Consider the following 7,830-nt stretch of genomic DNA (forward strand, 5'->3'; position numbering starts at 1 on the left):
CTTTTGGTATTATAGATTTATCTAATATTCCTGTTTAGCCCTCTGCATGATATTCCTAAAAAGAATCCCATGAATGATGGATTTATATAACACATAATGTCTTATGGTTTTGTTTAATGGACAGTCATTATTTTCAGAGAATATTTTCACAGTATATACTGGCATTACCAGCATGTGCAAGCACCTGATTCAGGCCTTTCAGTTCCAGCTTCTACTCAGGATCTGGGTAGGTTTCTATCAACTGTCAGAATAAGGCACTTTCACCTTACACTTAATGCAAAGTGTTCAGTTATGACATCCTGGGAAGTGTGCCATTTTTGTTTTGATTTTTCATTTTACAAGGGGCAATAGGACTATTTTAGTGCAATGATACTTTTCTTATAATATCCATAACAAGAGCTGAAAATACAAACAATTTTCAACACATTTGGTACATGGAAACATAACACTGTAACAAAACCCTGTTACTGGCTGAAAACTAACCAGCTATAAAATGACTAACATCAATTTAATATGCTCCCTTATTTGTAACACACAACTTCTTCACAATGTGTAAAGTCCATTTAAATACTGTGCAGTTATGTCTTGTTCCCACAGACTGCCCAGCTCCTTGTTAATTCTCAAAATTTTACATGGATGCATAATTGATGAAAGACTCTCGGATAAAATGGTGAAGAACCATTTCTTCTGCTAACATTTTGAGAGCCATCTCTGCTCTCATCCTCAAGGTAGCTGCAAAATGAAACTGGTCCTATGTAGCATGCTCGCCGATGGGAACTGGCGGCAGACGGCAGGTAGTAGCATCGTGTTGCTGGTGGCCCATCTGTTGCTTTGTTCCGCACTGATCAATAGGAACTGGTAGATGAGGTCAAGTGCTTGCTATCGCTGGCTCGGCCTTCCGGGCAGACAGCAGTTTTGTCACAGGATACCAGGCCCGGCTTGTTACCCGAGAGTCTTTCATCTATTTTGGTCACCATGAAAGCTTCACTTTATACATGAATGCATAATGTTTACAGAAACAAGATGACAAATCTCAAGAGCAATAAGCATACCAAATTAAAGCTAATCTTCCACAAGTGACCCAAGTAACATTTTTAACAATGCAAAGAAACCTTGATAATCCACCCCTCAAGTAATCAACAACACACAGATTAAAACTATATCAAATACCTCACAAGTCATGAAGCAGTGATTGGTGATGAGGTCTCTGCAACTGTATAACATACGGTGACAGGTCCTCATTATTTGGTGAGCATTCTTACATCTGTTTCCATAACTGAAGCCTACACCATTCCCTTTGCCAGTCTGTTCTCCATACCTATAAACTGAGATATTTAATGCTATCAGTTACAGTGATGGAGTACACTTACCATTATTCTGTTACTGAGGCACAAATGGCATCTTAGTACAACTCATCAGAAGGTGACCACCATAAACGTCCCCATCACAGAATCTGTGGACACAACATAACAGAAGGACACCCAATATATACAGCCTAAGGTCATAATACTTCCAGTGTGCATAGGAATTCTTGACATTCAAATAAAATTTTTCAAAATGCCATTGATGCAATCCTTAAGAAACTGGCAATTGCTCAGTCTGACAGTAAATTCCCTACCTAAAATGCTGTTAATATACCAGACAATATATATGCACCTAAATGGTGAAACACATTAATTTAATTTCCTTTGTCTAAACATTTACACAGCATTTTACATTCACGCATCATACCTTTCTTTCAGGAAAAATAAAAAAGTGTGTAATGCCATCACAGTTCATCATGAAATTTCAGGACTGGTTTTATTGTATGTCAATAACATGTTGTTCAATAGGTAACACAAGTGAAGCAACTGTGATATGAGGAATATTGCTATGAGTACAATACTGTTTTGTGTATATGTTCATAATGGTCAACGCAATTAAAAATTGCTGATATTACAGAATGTGGGTATAAGTTTTCTATGAAATATATGAGGTATACAGAGTGGTGTGAATATCGATGTTCTGGGTTATGCTATGTAGCAGCTTGGCAGCCCAGAATATCATTGCTATTATGTGAAACTTTACAAGACAACCAAAGAAACCTACAAAATACTCAAACCTGCATTTGGAGAAGAAAATATCAGCCTCATTAGAGCAATCTAATGTCTTGCAAGATTTAAAATTTTTGTCCAAGATAACCAACATACCAAAGCAAAGTCTGGTGCATCTTGAGTTCCTTTCATAGAGACAGAGTATCAAACTGGTATCTTATTTGGATGTTCTGAAGTGTCTAACAAATATAATACAGCCTGAAACATGGACAATGTTTTATATTCCAATGACCTGAAAAGAACCCAAAAGGTAAACAGATTCTAGAATTTACACCATCCATGTGTGACACAAGAGGTAAACGTACTAAAGAAGTGTGTCACAAATGCTTAAATAACTGCTGCGATATCACTCAGGAGGAAATTACTTTGGATGCCATAAAACTGACAGACCTCTTGTTTTCAAGAAAAATTGTTCCTGAATTGTATGAACCAACCTCAGTCTATATTTCTCCATGAAGACGCCACAAATTCATTTCAGAGTGCAGGATTTTTTTTATATATTTCAAGACATAATCTGCTATAAATAAATATGAAAAGGAACATGCACAAATACAGCATCCACACACTACCATCTTGAAACATGCACAAGTTTCAAGTTAACACGGATTAGTACAAATGGCCAATAACATCACTCCTCCCTTTCGTCTTTGACTTCTGTTCAACGCTCTTTGGTCCGTAACCAACACCATAGATATTCACCGTGGTGTAGTTTACATGAACTTCCCAAAATAGCAAAGGATGCATCATCATGGTTTAATTTGTATAATCAAAGACAACCACTTGTTCAGTGAATAACAGAAATAAATAAATAATGATCAAATGAATTAATAAAATGAAAGTAATAAACAATACTTCTACATGCCTAGCCAAAACTGTGATATGGTACAAAATTGAATAATCCGCCTATAAAATAACTAGACTCTGTTGTAAAGTACCTGCATATAATCATATAAAGATGGAAAATGTGTACTTTTTAGTGTACAGATAACGTTTGTTATAAGCGAGGAGTTACGTTTCTGCGAATCGTCACAAACATCGAAAAAGCATGAAACCGAAAACGTACAAATTCCCATACATTTTCGAAGCGATATACCATGAAAGGTCTCAATTTGTTGTCACCGGAGTCAAATGGGGTGAGTCAGTGAATATGCGTGCAAATGCTAAAATAAAACCATGGATATCAAAAGCGCTTGTAACGAGTCTCCTGCACATTAAAATTCTAAAGGTGTTCTTCACGTCACATGTCCGGCGTTCACATCAAATGAGCACGATAAATAGAAAGTTGCCATTTTCAAGGCAAAATAGGTTTATTTTTTATAAAATTACAAAAATGTTTTATGCTACTATTTTTATATACGAAACTATTAAACACCAAAAAAGTAATGTATGAGAACATATGCAGCAATGAGTATTACTTGTGCAGATGTCTAACACAAAGGAACATACAGTTCAGCCAGTGGTAAATATGTATATTAGTAACAGAAGGTGGTTAGCCATGTTGGCCAATTTTGGGGGCCTTGTACCATATGTTCTGGTCAATAAACTACTCCTTACATCTCTCACTAAAATCCAATGAGGAAACTAAATATATGCTTCTGTCTAATAACCAGAATGTATGATAAAGTCATAATATGGAGACAGCTAGTATATTGTTCAAAATTTTAAGAAGGTATTTGGAAATGACTGTTTCAAATCAAAATTATATAAAAGGAAAACTATCCCTTTGCTTAATTAAATATAGTTTCATAAAAATGTATGGAGGAGTGTAGTTATAGTGCTACACATGGTTAATCAGATGGACATGTGGCCAGTTAATGCTCAGGCCACTTAACCTCCTAAGAAACAGCCCCTCAGTACTCAAAGGGTTTGAGGCTGGGTATGCCCTTTTGCTAGTCTGGATGTGGCAAATAGAAAAATCTCTGTCTCTTAGGAATCAAACCCTGGTAGTCGAATCAGTCAGCAGCCTAGTTACTGTACTGACTGAGCTAGCCTGCCTCTCACAAATTAATCTCGCGTTAAGTTCAGTAAATACTTGATGACATTGAATTCAGAAACTCCTAACCTCCTTTATACTTGAAAATGTGAAGATTAATCCTTCAGTATATGTATATGACAGTGATTTAAATGGTGTCCTACACTGTTGACAGTGGAGATTTAACCACCATATATGTGGTCTATAACCAAGTAAACAGACCACCGCCATGTGACAAAACGGGTCAGTACTATGTATGGAGGCCAGTACTGGAAGGTTAACATTTTCAAAACAATAATTTTACCTGCTGTTTTGTACGAGTGTGGGACATGGTGTCTCACCTTACAAGAACATAAAATTAGAGTGTATGAGAACAGGGAGCTGAAGAATACACTTTAACCTGAGAGAGATGACATAACAAAGAGGCTGGGGTTCACAATTTGAGCTCATCACTAAATATTAGGGAGTTCAAGTGAATAATGAAATGAGCAGGGTATGTAGCATGGAAGAAACATATGAGAAGTAAAGACCACTTGGAGACCAGGGCACAGATGGACTGATGGGAGTATATTATAATAGATCTTATAGAAATGATGTTTAAAGATATGGATATAATCATGATGCTTAGTCCAGTGATGAGCTCTTGTGTACAAATAATGAACAGTTATCATAAAAGTTTGTAATTTGATTAGATGAGTGACTGTTACGAGGGGCTATTCTTCATAGAGCTTTTTAGTTTATTCACTAAATTCTAAATCTTTTGTTTACCCCAGATAATGGTGGATAGTTTCGGTGTATCGTGAAAAGGTCACTTTTCCCAGACATATGTTTTATACAGTTTTGTACAGATCTTACTCTAGTAGCAGCAGAAGAAAGAATTGTGTTTTAAATGCAGTTATTTATTTTACAGCCTTTCTTTTCAAATTAAATGTATATTTGTATACAACTGTATTATTCATAGAATGTGTTAGAAAATTGTCTGCTTTTACTGCATTTATTTTTTAATTGCAAAGTTATGTATATGTAGAAATGTTGACAAACATAGAGATATTAATCTTAAATCTTGCATGCTATGCAGTGTATTGGTATATAAAATCATGTATACAAACAAAACTGTTTACACATTAAATAACACGAATATGGCCCCATGGAAGATATCTTGGACGTATTAAGAATAGCCTCAAAAAACAAAATGCTTGATGTTTTAGAAAAATTCTACATCTATAAAACTAGCAAAAAGCTAAACATCATAAATGAACACAACATCTACGACTTCAATGTGTTATTTGACCTGTTAGTAAACAGAAACAAAGTTAAATTTCATATGCAATAGATGGCCATTGGGATGGTCAAGGCCTGTAATAGGCTGTAGAACCTGTGATGATGAATAGATGGCCACACTGGTTAGTCAGAATGATTATAAACCCTGCACACATTTCAGAACTGACAGTAATACCCATGCAATGTTGAAGTTCACAATCCAGGCACAGGCAACACAACCACAGCTCACTGTAGACCAACAACAGAAACCTCAAGTAAAATTTTGACCAGTGCACATGAAGCCAAGTAATTCAATTTAGGTAATACACCAATTCATATGCAATTAAACGTTCAGTGTGGTATTACATGAAGTATGGCTTTATAAAGTGCAACCTTTTACGGTTTACCACCGTTTCATGAATTGTATGATTTTAATAGACAGACTAATGAATTAATGTTTTTGCTACTGATGATTACCTCTTGAGGTCGAAACACGTTTGGCACATAGTTTTATTTAAATTGTAAACAGTTTTGTTTGTATGCATGATTTTATATATGGAGACAAAGTTTTTAAAATATTAATATTTTTACTAGGCACAAACTTTTCAACTTGGGACATTCCACTCTTTGTGACTCTGCCTTAATGTACATGACTACATCTGTAAGAGAATATGAATTTGCAAATGGCATGATGAAGGCAGTAGCTGTGCATTATCAAGTACAATGATACAATACTAAGGAAGACATACAATTATGTGTTAACTCTGTTTTGTCCTATAGTTATTTCCTGTAACACAAGAAATAAGTGGAACTTCTGATATAATGGAATGATTATTTCTTGTTTTTAATATAACTTATGAAATTCATTGCGGCTGAAAAAAATCCTGAAATATGATGAAAATATGAATTGAATTGAATTAAATGAATTGAATAGCTATTCTTCTTGTTTTGGTAGTGGTGCAGAAAGGCATTATAGGAAAATAAGCTGTGGAGTCTGAAATTACATGCAAAGTTCAGGCAATAACACCACATTGTATCATTTTAAAAATAAATTTTAAAAAAATTTCAAGTTATAGTACAGCAAATACTTTAAATGCTAATGGAATACAATATGTTCTTAGAAAGGTATATTTTAAATTATTAAAAATGTATTTATATAGCCTCTATATTTTACATGTATTTATATTGATCAATATATTTTACAACACTACTTAGTATATGATATTAGAAAACATGACATTCAGAAAATCTTCAATAGACGAGTGAATTGAATTACATTCTGCTTTCATTAGTAAGGCTTTTCATTTGTGCAATGTGTGCACAGTGATAATGGAACGGTTTCTTTTCTTTACAATAATGATTTGGTTTTTGAATTCATAGCATAGTTTTACAAGCTAGAAGTGGGATAAAATGTCATCTTACTTCTCTTCAGTAGAGATGAAATTATTCCACTTCAAAATTCTGAGTAAACATATTTCAAAAAGTAAAGCCCCATAGAAAATTTACATGCTGTCTCATTGCATGATATATTTTTATATAATGTGTGGATGTTATCTACAAATGAGCCATGAACACTAATATTCCTAGCAAATATAATTTTTACTTTGCAACCAACTACACTAAATGATCAACCAATACATAGGATATGAACACACAGAAGCAAGGAGATCAGGTGCAGAATGACAAATATACTGACATTTTCCATTTCGGCTGACTGCCAGATTAAGATTTCATGGGCTTTGATAGGCTTAATTTGTGAAAATATTCCTTCAAATGTGGTATTAGTATTGTATAAAACATGTTTAAACACTTTAATATAAGATATGGCAACAAGAACTTGTATTATGTTAATGTTGCACGACTGCAAGTAGGAGAAATTAAGAGAAAATAAAAAATATTTAATAAAAATATGTCAGATTAATATTAAAGGTGAAATTGTTTATGATTAACTAGGAAATCCTAGAATAAGGTAGTATGGTCATGTGATAAAACTTGAAATCAAAACATTAAATGAGGCCAGAGAAGTATGGAGAACAAGACAGGTAAAAGCAGGTAAGGAAAAATAAACAAAAGGAAAGAAAATAGTGGTGGGAAACTGAAGAAGGAAGACTATGGTAAGTCAGATATAGATGGCAGAGAAGGCTGGCTAGATGTAGATCACAGGAAATTGCAAATGTTAATATGCTTCAATTTAAGATTCAAAGAAATAAACCAATTTAATGTTATTAAATACAGTGTAATATGGAATCCATTGTACATGGTTTATTTCCAGAAGGCCAAGGACAGTATGTGCAGGTTTATGGAATAGATTCAGTGTAATATAATGAATAATTTTGTGGCTTACTGTACTTCTTCTTCATCTTCAGTTGGCGCTACAGTCCTTGGTGGACCCCGGCCTCCTTATACTGTACATTACAGAGACATTTTATTGAAGGCTATGTTGGGACATGGCTTTTCTACTACATGCAAACAGTGTGTTGGTTGCTACCTCTCTTAGTTGATGAG

General features: G+C 34.4%; 1 long non-coding RNA gene across 1 annotated transcript; it reads left to right on the plus strand.

The window, feature by feature from the left end:
- Nucleotides 1-3,089: 3,089 nt before the first annotated feature.
- LOC110827687 (uncharacterized) lies at nt 3,090-7,235 on the plus strand. The gene is made up of 2 exons (XR_002542456.2): nt 3,090-3,226; nt 5,920-7,235. It is a non-coding gene; the product is annotated as an uncharacterized LOC110827687 (long non-coding RNA).
- Nucleotides 7,236-7,830: the final 595 nt, after the last annotated feature.

Source organism: Zootermopsis nevadensis, unplaced genomic scaffold, assembly GCF_977971745.1.
Source record: "Zootermopsis nevadensis isolate Lab colony 2312 unplaced genomic scaffold, Znev_1.0 Znev_ptg000020l, whole genome shotgun sequence".
Taxonomy (NCBI): Eukaryota; Metazoa; Arthropoda; class Insecta; order Blattodea; family Termopsidae; genus Zootermopsis; species Zootermopsis nevadensis.